The following is a 15793-nucleotide window of genomic DNA, read 5'->3' as shown; positions in this document are numbered from 1 at the left end:
GCATATTTTCGGTATAAAAATTCGTAATATCAAACTGCGAATACGTGCAGAGAGCCAGAATTTGGGTCCTAAATATGGCTCAAGCGTCGAATTTGGAATGTTTGGGATATTTTGAAAACTGCAGGGAGGTTTTGGGCAAAATGTGACCCATCGCTGTTCTCTGTAATTGGCGTATTTCCGGTATAAAAATTCGTTACTTCAACCTGCAAATACGTGCTGAGAGCCAAAAATTGGTTCCAAAATGTCGCTCAAAGGGTCGAATTTGAGATTTTTTGTATATTTTGAAAACTGCGGGGAGGGTTTGGGCTAAATGTGATCTATCGCCGCTCTCAGTAATTGGCATATTTCCGGTATAAATTTCGTAATTTCAATCTGCGAATACGTGCAGAGAGCCAGAATTTGGCTCCAAAATATGGTTCAAGCGTTGAATTTGGGATATTTTGAAAACTACAGGGAGGGTTTGGGCAAAATGTGATCCAGCGCTGCTTACAGTAATTGGCATATTTTCGGTATAAAAATTCGTAATTTCAAACTGCGAATACGTGCAGAGAGCCAGAATTTGGCTCTAAAATATGGCTCAAGGGTCGAATTTGGGATGTTATGGATATTTTGAAAACTGCACGGGGGTTTGGGCAAAATGTGACCCATTGTCGCACTCAGTAATTGGCACATTTTCGGTATAAAAATCATAATTTCAAACTGCGAATACGTGCAGAGAGCCAGAATTTTGGCTCCAAAATATGGCTCAAGCGTTTAATTTGGTATGTTTGGGATATTTCGAAAAATGCAGAGAGATTTGGGCAAAATGTGATCCAACGCCGATATCACTAATTGGCATATTTTCGGTATAAAAATTCGTAATTTCAAACTGCGAATACGTGCAGAGAGCCAGAATTTGGCTCCAAAATATGGCTCAAGGGTCAAATTTGGGATGTTTGGGATATTTTGAAAACTATAGGGAGGGTTTGGGATATGTAACCAATCGCCGCTCTCAGAAATTGGCATATTTTCAGTATAAAAAGTCGTAAATTCAAACCTCGAATACTGCAGAAAGCCAGAATTTGGCTCCAAAATATGGCTCAAGGGTCGTATTTTGGGATGTTTGGGATATTTTGAAAACTGCAGGGGGGGTTTTCGCAGTTTGAAATTACGAAATTTATACCGAAAATATGCCAATTACTGAGAGCACCGATAGATCACATTTAGCCTAAACCCTCCTTGCAGTTTTCAGAATATCCCAAACTTCACAAATTTGACCCTTGAGGCATAATTTGGAGCCAAATTCTGGCTCTCTGCACGTATTCGCATTTTGAAATTACGATTTTTTATACCGAAAATATGCCAATTATCGAGAGCGGTGATCGGTCACATTTTGCTCAAACCCTCCCTGCAGTTTTCAAAAAATCCCCAACATCCCAAATTCGACGCTTGAGCCATAGTTTGGAGCCGAATTCTGGCTCTCTGCTAGTATTCGCAGTTTGAAATTATGACTTTTTACACCGAAATTATGCCAATTACTGAGAGCGGCGATGGGTCACACTTTGCCCAAACCCCTTGCAGTTTTCAAAATATCCCAAACATCCCAAATTCAACCCTTGAGCCATATTTTGGAGCCAAATTCTGGCTCTCTGCACGTATTCGCAGGTTGAAACTACGATTTTTTATAAAGAAAATATGCCAATTATCGAGAGCGGTGATCGGTCACATTTTGCCCAAACCCTCTCTACAGTTTTCAAAATATCTCAAACATCCAAAATTCGACACTTGAGGCATAATTTGGAGCCAAATTCTGGCTCTCTTCTTGTATTCGCAGTTTTAAATTATGAATTTTTACACCGAAAATATGCCAATTACTGACAGAGAGCAATGGGTCACATTTTGCCCAAACCCCCTCCAGTTTTCAAAATATCCCAAACATCCCAAATTCGACGCTTGAACCATATTTTGGAGCCACATTCTAGATCTCTGCACGTATTCGCAGTTTGAAATTATGATATTTTATACTGAAAATATGCCAATTACTGAGAGCGGCGATGGATCACATTTTGCCCAAACCCCCTCTGAAGTTTTCAAAATATCCCAAACGTCCCTACTTCGACCCTTGAGCCATATTTTGGAGCCAAATTTTGGCACTCTGCATGTATTCGCAGTATGAAATTATGACGTTTTATACCGAAAATATGCCAATTACTGAGAGCGGCAAGGGGTCACATTTTGGCCAAACCCCACTGCAGTTTTCAAAATATCCCAAAAATCCCAAGTTCCACCTTGAGCCATATTTTGGAGCCTAATTCTGGCTCTCTGCACGTATTCGCAGTTTGAAATTTCGAATTTTTATACCAAAAATATGCCAATTACTGAAAGCAGAGATAGATCACATTTTGTCCAAACCTTCCGAGCAGTTTTCAAAATATCCCGAACATCCCAAATTGGAAGCTTGAGCCATATTTTGGAGCCAAATTCTGGCTCTCTGCACGTATTCGCAGTTTAAAATTACGATTTTTTTTACCGAAAATATGCCAATTACTGAGAGCGGCGATGGATCACATTTTCCCTAAACACTCCCAGCAGTTTTGGAAATATCCCAAACATCCCAAATTCGACCCTTGAGCCATATTTTGGAGCCACATTTTGGATTTCTGCATGTATTCGCAGTTTGAAATATCGACTTTTTATACCGAAAATATGCCAATTACTGACAGAGGCGATGGGTCACATTTTGCGCAAACCCTCTCTACAGTTTTCAAAATAAGCTAAACATCCCAAATTTGACCCTTGAGCCATATTTTGGAGCCAAATTCTGGCTCTCTGCACGTATTCGCAGTTTGAAATTACGTCTTTTTATACTGAAAATATGCCAATTACTGAGAGCGGCGATGGGTCTATTTTGCACATCTGTGCTTTTGATTGATTTGCCCATTGACCAAATTATAGTAGTAGTCATATATAACCCCCCACCGAATGACAGAAGACCCAGAGAGGAATATGATAGAAACAACTTGGCCACCATCAATATAATAGAGAGAGCAGCTTCTATGGCTAGCAGGAACGGATCCAGGTTACTAATCATGGAAGACTTCAACCATGGAAAGATAGATTGGGGCAACAGAGACCCACATGGAGGCCCAGACACATGGAGAGCTAAGCTGCTGGATGTGGCAACAAGAAACTTTCTAAGTCAACACGTCAAGGGACCGACAAGAACGAGAGGAAGGGATGAACCAGCCTTGCTTGATCTGATATTTACCCTAAATGAGTTGGATATAAGGGAAGTTAAGTTGGAAGTCCCCTTGGGAATGAGTGATCATAGTGTATTGAGCTTTGAGTACCTGGTTGAGCTAGGAATTATCTGTGGGACATTTGGGGCTTGACTCTATTTATTTAAATATTAATGTAATGAAAATCAATTACGAAGGACCACCCGCTTTTATAGTAAAGAGGGAAACTAATAAAATGTGATCATTAGAAAATTCCTAGATGAACCAGTAACTATGGATAAATACTAGAGAATATAATCACTTGTATAATTAATGGGCTGTATATAATTTAACTGAATCAAAGCCTCAAACACCTACATTGGGGGGTTATTACTAGAACTTCATATATGTCTAGGAACTAGTGTGGTTCGTGCACCAGTTCATTATGCAATAAATCTAATCCTATGACCAATTATCGAATCAATAAAACAATCACCAATAAGAACATAGATTATGAACATGAGAAATTAATGATTATAATAAACACATGTTAATCCAGAAAACAGTGATCCGCAAGAATAATATACTACAGATAATGTAATTTAAGGAATATGGAAAAGGGTCTTAGCTTGAAGACTTTTTCCAAGACATCGGTTATGACTCATCCTCGGAATCTCCTGAACTCATCATGGAACACTGGGAGATGATTAACACGGGAAATAACAGCTCGGGGAATTCTTCACACACGCTGCAAATCAAAATATATTCAGTAGCAACATATTAGGTTGCTAAATATCTATGTTCAAGAAATTAAAATGGAGAGTGGAGACAGATAATAACCTGTGGTTTATTATAGTCGCTCGGCGTGACGACAAGCTACCCAGCTATAACCTATCCATAATGATGCATCAAAAGGGAATAAAGGTACTTAGCTAATAGGGCACTGTGTAAGTTGAGGCTTGCCGAAGCTTGCGTCCTAGGTTCTGGCGTCGTAATAATGAACACGTGGTGTCTAGATGTTGACGCTCTTCTCTGTCCGGTCACGTTGGCTACACGGAACCAATTAACAGGTTCCCGGCTGAACGTCAAGTTAATTCTCGTTGACAATCCAACACGAAGTATCCCGTGACACTAAAAACCAGCTAATTTGCTATATTCTGCAACTAATCTTCACACCTCACAGTGGCGACTTTCCTCCTCCCGCTCTCGGTGGCGTCCTCCAGCAAGAGCGTCTCCTCGGGTAATGGCGTCTCCTCCTTCCCCGCTCCGCGTCCCGCATTTGATACACAAATTATTTACTACGAATAATATCATTTCTCGCAGTTGTGATTGAAATGCTCGGATAAGGACGGGTTTATTATTCAGAGGAGTTAAATATTATTATTTGGCCGTTTTAGGATGGTAAACAAGCAATGGAGATGAATTAAAGTCTTTCCAGGGCATTCACGTGTGACGTTAAATTTATTACCAGATAACAGTTTTAACTATAAACGCTCTATTTGGCATTAGTTGGGGATCAGTTTATCTGTAAATAATTATCACACAGAACACCGTTGTTTTATAGAGAATCAAACTCAATTCTCAGACACACTGGATATAGATGTGTTTATTATAATGGAATCTGACGCAATACTGGCGTCTGGTGACGTAAGAATTCTAGCCTTATTGTACAGATGTAATTATTAGTACATGTGAACTCTACGTTTGGTTAATTTTAATTACTACAATGATTAGTAGATTTAGTAATAATTAATAATAATACAACAGTGTTGTATTAGTGTTGGAAATTTCCAACATTACTCCGGGGGGAGAATTTTAGGGTCGCAGTGTAATGTGGAGTACTGACACACCCATCCCGAAGTTAGTATTAATATTAGTATATTAGTATGTTAGTATGTTAGTACACACATAACGAATGTCCCGTATTTGTCAAGGACATACAAGAAACTTAAGTCTTGCTGATTTCATGTTAAATGGAACATGTTATTATGAATTACCTAAAGTTGATAATTAAGAAAGTTTACCATAGACTCTGGGACGGGTGTCGCTATGACATGTAATGTGTATGTTACAAAATCTCAAAGTCTGCAAACTCTCAGATACTCTAGATAAATAATATTATTTATAGCCTATACAACAATTAAAGATTTAAATCTCACAATTCAAACAACAGAATCTACGGTGGTGAGAATGTCCTGGGTCATAGTGACTTGTAATGGTTTGTTACTTGACACCACACCACAGTATCATCATGGTTGCTTAAATTGGATGTAAAGGGATTTACTCTTGGTCAGAGCTGTAATAGGTTTGTAGTTTCAGCTTACATTGTTGAGCAGCAGCTCTAGTGGGGCGGTTGCTCGGTGGATCAGAATTACTGTCCTCGGAAATACTGGAAAAACTGGTCTTGGCTGATACTCTCGTTCTGCCAATTCGAGAGGAACCAGCTTCTCTAAAGTTTTTAGAGTAGTGTTGCCTCGGCATAAAACTTTCACTACTCTCAAGACACCTTGATGATCTGGATGAATAGCAACAATTTTGCCTATGGGCCACTCTGACCGTGGTCCATCACTGTCGACTAGTACTAGGTCCCCTGGTTTAAGTTGCACTTTATTATAAGGACTCGAAGCTCCGTAGTGGTACTCTCGTAGAGCTGTGAGGTACTCTCGAGTCCACACCTCATTCCATCTGTTAATAACCCCTGAGAGATGCTGGTAGCTTTCCACCAAGTCACCTCTGGTTACATGTGACGGGTCTACGGGGTCCTCTTCGGCTAAAGGGATGAGAGGGCTCAGTAGACCTCCATGTATCAAGTGTGAGGGACTCAGAGGCTCTCTCTGGGTGAAATCATCAGACAGGTATGTTAATGGGCGGTTATTGACTCGCACCTCGATTTCCACAACAATGGTTTGGAGTTCGGAGTAACTGACCTTTTGTCTGTGTAAGGTTTTTCTTAAACACTTCTTGACTGTGCCTATCATTCGCTCATAGAACCCACCTTGCCAAGGGGCTCTCGGTGCTATAAATTTCCAGTGACATTGTCGTCTCTGCAGGACTGACTGTACTTCTGGATGATTCCAGACTTCTCGCAGACAAGCTTCTCCTGCCACAAAATTGGAACCATTGTCCAATATCATTAGTTTGGGACAAAATCTGCGAGCTGCAAATCTACGGAAGGCCTGGAGGAAGGCTTCAGCACTCATATCTGAAGTCACTTCTAAATGTACGCCTCTGGTTGTAGCACACGTAAAGAGACAAATGTATGCTTTCACTGGTATCTTGTCTGGGTTGCCAGTGAGAAGTAAGGCTCCTGTGTAATCAACACCAGTGGTTTCAAAAGGACGAAGATGAACCACTCTTTCTTCAGGGAGTGGTGGAGGTCCTGGGTACGGACATACTCTAGCATCGTATCTTTTACAGATTACACAGAATTTAATAATTGACTTAACTGTCTGACGACCTTGAGGAAGCCAGTACTTTTGTCTAAGGTCGGTGAGAGTATCTAACACTCCACCATGTAAAGTACTATATTGATGGTGATGTAAAACAAGAAGTTTAGTGATGATGTGGTGACGAGGTAGAAGAATTGGATTCTTTGTGTCCAAATCAATTTTTGCATGAAGCAAACGTCCTCCACATCTTAGTATATTATGAGTGTTGGCATCATACCAGATACCTAGAGACTTAGTTAATTTATCTGGAAGACTTTCATATTTGCTTCCATATGTCTCTTGTTGTGCACGTTTGATCCAGTAGAGGATAGGATTGGGAAACTTATGTCGAATTCCTATCTTAGCAAGAAAGTCAAACACATGTGCAGTCACTCTTAATAACTTACTTAAGTTAGAATAATTGTGAGGATCAATGGCTAAGATTCGTTGAGGTTCTGGTTCTTTCATGGGAGTGGTGATATTGGTCACTATGACTTGTGGTTTTTGTTTGGGCCACTGACCACCAACAAGCCATGAAGGTCCATTGAACCATAGCGAAGACTTGATAAGTTGTTTTATCGTTAATCCTCGAGATAAATAATCTGCAGGATTGTCCTTAGTAGGAACATGTCTGAATTTATATCCAGCATATAACTCATGAATTTCCCTAACACGATTACTGACGTAGGGAGTCTTGTTGTTGTTATTTCTTACCCATTGTAAGACTGCCTCATTGTCTGACCACACGACAATCCCACCAAAGTGGATATTATTGAGTGTCTTTGTCAGGCAATGAGCCAATCTTACTCCCACCAGCAATGCAGTCAACTCCATTTGAGGTAAAGATCTCTTCTTAATGGGAGCAACTCTTGCTTTAGATGTGAGCAAAATTGATTGTGCACTATTAACTAAGTAGGCTACAGCGCCATATGCTTTGCCAGAGGCATCGCAGAAAACGTGCAAATTGGTGGGTAAGTTTGGTCCTGAAGCATCACGAGGAAATTTCAAAACACCTAACTGATTAAAATCCGTTGAGAGTATCTGCCATTTAGCTTGTAACTCACTTGGTGACGATCATCCCATCCCATATGTTTCTGCCAGCACTCCTGCATTAGGAGTTTGCCCCTTATTAATATAGGACTAAGTAAGCCTAAAGGGTCAAATGGTTGACTGACAAACGAGAGCAATGTTCTCATGGTAAGGGTTGAGTTATCGGTTTGTACTGACTTGACATTCATCTCGTCAGTACTGGTGTTCCATTCCACGCCTAGAACCTTTAATTGATTGGGTACCTGATAACCTGGAAATTCTTTCTCGATTACCTGGTTTAGTAATTCATTATTTGAGGCCCATGACTGTAGTGGCATATTGGCTCCTAATAGCTCCTTGAGGCTACCTTGAGGTGCTTCCGGGGCTTAGTGTCCCCGCGGCCCGGTCGTCGACCAGGCCTCCTGGTTGCTGGACTGATCAACCAGGCTGTTAGACGCGGCTGCTCGCAGCCTGACGTATGAGTCACAGCCTGGTTGATCAGGTATTCACGGTTAGCCTCATGGTAGATTTCTACCAAATTAGTTTGATCATTAGTTGTTCCCTGGAAATTGTCGACATACAAGTTGCCGCTAATGTCTGCCTTATAAGGGCTATTTGATTTCCTCAAATGTGTGTCTAATGTTGCTTGCAAAAGAAACGGTGAGGACGTAGCTCCGAATAATACTGAGGCAAAACGATATGTGATGATATCACTGTTAGGATCCAGTGGGTCCTTAATCCAGAGAAATTTTGTGTAGTTACGATCTTCCTCCTGCAAACCTACTCGGAGGAAAGCTTTGCTGATATCAGCAGTATAGGCGAAAATACCAGTGCGAAATCGTAACAGCACATCATGTAGCCTTTGTGTTAGGCTAGGTCCCGTTTGGAGACATTCATTTAAAGACACACTGCTTGGCTTTACTTTAGCACTACAGTTAAAGACAATACGAATAGGTGTTGTCAATGAGTCTTTCACCACAGCGTGATGAGGTAAATAATGACCTAATTTTCTTTCATCGTTATCAACAACTTCAATAAATTTACTGTTAAGTTGTTGTTGGATGAGTTGATGATACATGTTCATTTTGTCTGGCTGCTTCTGTAGTCGTGCTAATTGAGACTGCAATTGTGAGGCTGCCATAAAATAATTAACTGGAAGTTGTGGATGATTCAACTTCCATGGGAGTCTTACCCAGTATTGTTTATTTTCATAGACAACTGTATCCAGATATTGCTGGTAAGTCCACATATCATCAGGGCTTGGTTGTTCAGGGATAATACCTAAAGTGTCTAAATCCCACAGACGATGTACAGGTGGATCAGACTCAATATCTTCAGATATTTCTCTGAAACGTAGGGGTGACTGTTCCAAGCCTAATCACGCCACTATTATGTTGTTAGATTGTTGGTTTGTTGACGCTGGATTTTGTCGGAAAAGCACCGGTCCAGTAAGCAATTTGCCTCCAGCAGATGACAACAAATTCATTCCGTGTTGTCTGGTGCATCCAGTTATAAATTTGTAATAATGATCCGCGCCTATAAGTATTCCAACATCAGTGAGGCAGTCAGAATTTATTTTGTAATCTGCTAGCCTCATGCGGTTTCGTTTAAGATGTTTTGCAGTGCGAGCTAACCCTGTGACCTGCAGGTCTGTAGGAAGTTTATCTACTACTACCGCTTGTATTGGACTAGTGGAAGATCCAAGTCTCACTAATACCTTAACTACTTGGTATTCACGAGGTCCACTATTAGTCAAGAAACCAGAAATATTTAACCTCACACTTTTGGCAGGTTTTAAATTTAACTGCTCTACTAACTGTTGTGTAATGAAGGTTTTCTGTGTTCCTTGATCAAAAAGACCTCTAGTGTTAACTCTAGATCTCCTGTTTATTAGTCTAAGTTGAGCTGTAGGCAGAGTGGTATTATTGCCTGACTCAGTAGCAAGTACATTTATTTCTTGTTGCACTTTGCAATATTGCACTGTGGTAGAATTCGTGGAATTCTCCCCAGTGGTCATGGTTGGAGTAGAAGATTTTCTACATAAGGCGTAGTGATGTACACCTTGGTTGCATCTGTTGCAGGAACGTAGCTGCACTACACATTTTTGGGGATCATGAGAGCCCATGCACTTGATGCACTTGTGTATTTCTTGCAACCTTTTAATCCTAGTATTATAAGTAGGATAAACAGAGCATTGGTAAGTGGCATGTCCTTGATTACAGAACAGACACCTTCTCTCTTTAGTTGACTTGGTCTCTTTAGTAGACAAGTCATTGGTTATCTCAGAAGGAGACACCGAATAAGTACCTACATTTCCACTTCTTTTCCCAGTGGATGAAGTAGTCTTGGATTTATATTTACTAGACTTATTCAAAGTCGGTTTGGGTTTGACTGAAGTGTCAGTATTAGTTGGTTTAGACTCAGGTTTAATTTTATCATGAGTCTTCAACCTGTTAACCGTTATTCTCAATCCCTCGAATATTTGGTCAAGAGTGAGAAACTCGGTACTATAGTGTGAGCAGAGCTCTGTTAAGACATTTCGAGGTAATTTCCTCTGCAAAAGTAACTTGATTGACCATTCTGAAGCTGGTATATCAACTTTAGTACCTAAGGCCTTTACTAGAGACTCTACTTCTAGTCTGAAGCTTTGAAGTGACTCTGGTCTACTATTTGGTGCATTCAGATCTAGCAATTGGTAATAGAGGGTAGCTATACTCAACTCTTTGTTGCAATAGTTCAACTTCAACAGTTTTATAGCTTCCTCATAATTACTCTCATTGAGAGTTAGGTTATGTATGACCCTTTTAGCCTCTCCTTTGAGAAGACTAAGTAGGTATGAGAATTTAGAAACCTTGTCAAGAGACGATTTCTTATGTATATGAACCTCAAATGAAGTCCAAAAATTGTCCCAATTTTTTGTATCTAATCCTGAAAATGTAGGTAAGTCTAAAGTAGGTAAACGAACCTCTGGTAGTTGGTTACTGAATTGAGACCCGGTGTTACTGGTATTGGATTTAGATTGTTTTGCTAGTTTAGATAACATGTAAAGTTTATCTTGAGTCTCATCTTCATACTGGGAGATATCGTCTACAATTTGACTTACTTCATCAGGATCAGTTTCTGTGGTATTCAGTAGAGTAATATAAGACTGACTTGTAGACCTAACTTGATCAAATTTCAGATCAGCTACTCTTACTGATGTCTCTAAGTGATAAGAGTCAATGGGAGTTTCTTTAGATAAGCCCCCAGCCTTGTTAATTAGTCTGGTCAAATGACCTTTAAGGCCAATATAGGTTCTCCTTAATTGTTCAGGAGTAGCCATGTTGGGCTTGGGTCCAAACTTCATGGGATTAGTATGAGTATTACTAATGAAGCTTGGGTACTTGTTCATTAGTGGTCAAGTAACATTAAATGTAGCCTAATTTAATGTGGCTAATTTATACTCTACCTCACTTGAGGTTAAATGTATCTACCTAACAACAAGTAGCTAGATATTTTGTGCACTGTCTGAACTTCACCATTAGTTCTCGTCCGGTTAGCTCTTCTATATCACCATTAGGGGTAATGGGGATCATCCAGCAATACACAAAATAGATACATAAATAATGAGTACAAGAGGAAATATTATGGAAACACTCCAGAGTTATCTCAAAGTTTAATCCCACCCTGTATAGGGTCAGCACAAATAGTATAATACATACACTACTGACTAGCTTAAGTCTAGTCGTGATAATTCCTAACTAAGAACTATAAATTTATTTAGTCTGGGCTTGTACCAAATTCAGCACAATCTCAGCCTAAATTCTACCTAATAAGATTGGTAAAGATTATTGTGGTGCAGTAAGGTGAATATAATTGTGCTGTATTTTTGTTTTTTTTGTTTTTATAGTTTATAAGTGTGCACTTGCACACACAAGTGAAAACAATTATGTACAGTTAAGTTTGGCTTGCTAGCCACAGCCGTTTGTGATAGTTGATGGTGTTGATCAACTTGTCAACCACATGCAACCTAGACTCACCTGACAAGTGTACACCATCTCTGGCCAGGTTTTGTCTATAAGGTCTGGCTGTAAATTGGATATAAGTGGCATCCAATCTCACTCGTTTTTTCAGCCTGAAATTTATGTACTTAGCAGCTCTCTGGTAGTATTTTGGTGTTACTCCCCAACGATTATCTTGACTTGGTTGGCGAGGTTCCACTAACGTGAATACTACCGAATTACTGATGAGCTTGAAAGAAGAAATTATGGCTTTAAGGTGCTTGATCACCTCAGCTGGATGACGAGTAGGATGGATGTCATTACCACCTAAGTATATAATGGTTAGATGGTGTGGCCACTCTAACGCAGGTGTTAGTGTGGAATTGTTATAAAAGTTATGAGCTGTTGCTCCTGGTGACCTAAAGATTCTTACTTCTGTATGAGGTATAGGTCTAAGTGTTGTGGGTAATTGACAGTGTCTCACGAGTGCTACCTTATACATGAGGTGAAAGTAGCACTGAATTGGTATGACTTAGACTAACTTATGTGTTACGCTGTTGGCAGACACAATTAATTAAATGGTTAGTCTAGACTACATCACACAAGGATTAGTTATTACTAATTAGTATTTATAATTATAATTTATGTTCATCCGATTCGATAAGGACCATAATGTGGGACATTTGGGGCTTGACTCTATTTATTTAAATATTAATGTAATGAAAATCAATTACGAAGGACCACCCGCTTTTATAGTAAAGAGGGAAACTAATAAAATGTGATCATTAGAAAATTCCTAAATGAACCAGTAACTATTGATAAATACTAGAGAATAGAACCACTTGTATAATTAATGGGCTGTATATAATTTAACTGAATCAAAGCCTCAAACACCTACATTGGGGGGTTATTACTAGAACTTCATATATGTCTAGGAACTAGTGTGGTTCGTGCACCAGTTCATTATGCAATAAATCTAATCCTATGACCAATTATAGAATCAATAAAACAATCACCAATAAGAACATAGATTATGAACATGAGAAATTAATGATTATAATAAACACATGTTAATCCAGAAAACAGTGATCCGCAAGAATAATATACTACAGATAATGTAATTTAAGGAATACGGAAAAAGGTCTTAGCTTGAAGACGTTTTCCAAGACATCGGTTATGACTCATCCTCGGAATCTCCTGAACTCATCATGGAACACTGGGAGATGATTAACACGGGAAATAACAGCTCGGGGAATTCTTCACACACGCTGCAAATCAAAATATATTCAGTAGCAACATATTAGGTTGCTAAATATCTATGTTCAAGAAATTAAAATGGAGAGTGGAGACAGATAATAACCTGTGGTTTATTATAGTCGCTCGGCGTGACGACAAGCTACCCAGCTATAACCTATCCATAATGATGCATCAAAAGGGAATAAAGGTACTTAGCTAATAGGGCACTGTGTAAGTTAAGGCTTGCCGAAGCTTGCGTCCTACGTTCTAGCGTCGTAATAATGAACACGTGGTGTCGAGCCTAGCCTAGATGTTGACGCGCTTCTCTGGCCGGTCACGTTGGCTACACAGAACCAATTAACAGGTTCCCGGCTGAACGTCAAGTTAATTCTCGTTGACAATCCAACACGAAGTATCCCGTGACACTAAAAACACTCTTCACACCTCACAGTGGCGACTTTCCTCCTCCCGCTCTCGGTGGCATCCTCCAGCAAGAGCGTCTCCTCGGGTAATGGCGTCTCCTCCCTCCCCGCTCCGCGTCCCGCATTTGATACACAAATTATTTACTACGAATAATATCATTTCTCGCAGTTGTGATTGAAATGCTCGGATAAGGACGGGTTTATTATTCAGAGGAGTTAAATATTATTATTTGCCCGTTTTACGATGGTAAACAAGCAATGGAGATGAATTAAAGTCTCTCCAGGGCATTCACGCGTGACGTTAAATTTATTACCAGATAACAGTTTTAACTATAAACGCTCTATTTGGCATTAGTTGGGGATTAGTTTATCTGTAAATAATTATCACACAGAACACCGTTGTTTTATAGAGAATCAAACTCAATTCTCAGACACACTGGATATAGATGTGTTTATTATAATGGAATCTGACGCAATACTGGCGTCTGGTGACGTAAGAATTCTAGCCTTATTGTACAGATGTAATTATTAGTACATGTGAACTCTACGTTTGGTTAATTTTAATTACTACAATGATTAGTAGATTTAGTAATAATTAATAATAATACAACAGTGTTGTATTAGTGTTGGAAATTTCCAACATTATCACCCCTAAAAAAGAACTGGGAAACAAAGGGCTGGGGTACCGAAAGGGAAACTATGAGGAGATGAATAAATTCCTATAGGATATACATCAGGACACAGAGCTCGGAACCAAGTCCGTACAAGACATGATGGACTATGTCACCCAAAAATGTCAGGAGGCTGTAAGCAGGTTTGTCCCAGCCCAACAGGAAAAAACAGAGAAGCAAAGGAAGAATCCGTGGTTTAATAGGGAATGTATGAAAGCAAAGGAGCGGAACAAAAAGGCATGGAGGAACTTCCGTAATGACAGAACACCAGAAAGTAGAGAGAGATACCAGAGAACCAGGAACGAGTATGTTAGTGTGAGAAGAGCAGCTGAGAAAAGGTATGAAAATGATATAGCTAATAAAGCCAAGACCGAACCAAAGCTACTACACAGTCACATCAGGAGGAAGACAACAGTGAAGGAACAGGTGATGTAACTTAGGGTGGGCGAGGACAGGTACACAGAGAATGACAAAGAGGTGTGTGAAGAACTCAACAAAAGGTTCCAGGAGGTCTTTACAATAGAACAGGGAGAAGTCACGGCGCTAGGAGAGGTGGCAGCAAACCAGGTGACCTTGGAAAGGTTCGAAATTACAAGAGATGAGGTCAAGAAGCACCTATTATAGCTGGATGTGAGAAAAGCTGTTGGGCCGGATGGAATCTCACCATAAGTATTGAAAGAGTGTGCAGGAGCGCTTTGCTTGCCACTCTCCATAGTGTATAGTAGGTCACTGGAAACGGGAAACCTACCAGAAATATGGAAGACTGCAAATGTAGTACCAATATTTGAAAAGTGTGACAGACAAGAGGCACTGAACTACAGGCCAGTGTCCTTAACTTGTATACCATGCAAGGTGATGGAGAAGATTGTGAGAAAAAACCTAGTAACACATCTGGAGAGAAGAGACTTCGTGACAACCCATCAACATGGGTTCAGGGAAGGTAAATCTTGCCTTACAGGCTTAATAGAATTCTACGATCAGGTGACAAAGATTAAGCAAGAAAGAGAAGGATGGGCGGACTGCATTTTTTTGGACTGTCGGAAAGCCTTTGACACAGTACCCCATAAAAGGTTAATGCATAAGCTGGAGAAACAGGCAGGAGTAACTGGTAGGGCGCTCCAGTGGATAAGGGAGTACTTAAGAAATAGGATGCAGAGAGTTATAGTGAGAGGTGAGACCTCAGAATAGCGTGAAGTCACCAGTGGAGTCCCACAGGGCTCTGTGCTTGGACCTATCCTGTTTCTGATATACGTAAATGATCTCCCAGAGGGTATAGACTCATTCCTCTCAATGTTTGCTGACGACGCCAAAATTATGAGAAGGACTAAGACAGAAGCTTCAAGAAGACCTGGACCAGCTGCAGGAATGGTCGAACAAATGGATGTTAGAGTTTAACCCAAGCAAATGTAATGTAATGAAGATAGGGGTAGTAAGCAGGAGACCAGGTACAAGGTATCACTTGGGAGATGAAATACTTCAAGAGTCAGAGAGAGAGAAAGACCTGGGGGCTGATATCACGCCAGACCTGTCCCCTAAAGCTCATATACAGAGGATAACATCAGCAGCATATGCCAAGTTGGCTAACATAAGAACGGCCTTAAGAAACTTGTGTAAGGAATCTTTCAGAACATTATATACCACATATGTCAGACCAATCCTGGAGTATGCGGCTCCAGCATGGAGTCCATATCTAGTCAAGCATAAGACTAAACTGGAAAAGGTTCAAAGGTTTGCCACCAGACTAGTACCCGAGCTGAGAAGTATGTGCTACGAAGAGACTACGGGAATTGAACCTCACTTTGTTGGAAGACAGAAGAGTTAGGGGGGACA

Source organism: Procambarus clarkii, chromosome 28 (genome assembly GCF_040958095.1).
Source record: "Procambarus clarkii isolate CNS0578487 chromosome 28, FALCON_Pclarkii_2.0, whole genome shotgun sequence".
NCBI classification, from domain to species: domain Eukaryota; kingdom Metazoa; phylum Arthropoda; class Malacostraca; order Decapoda; family Cambaridae; genus Procambarus; species Procambarus clarkii.
The sequence above is the reverse complement of the archived record's forward strand: the minus strand, read 5'-3'. Positions refer to the sequence as shown.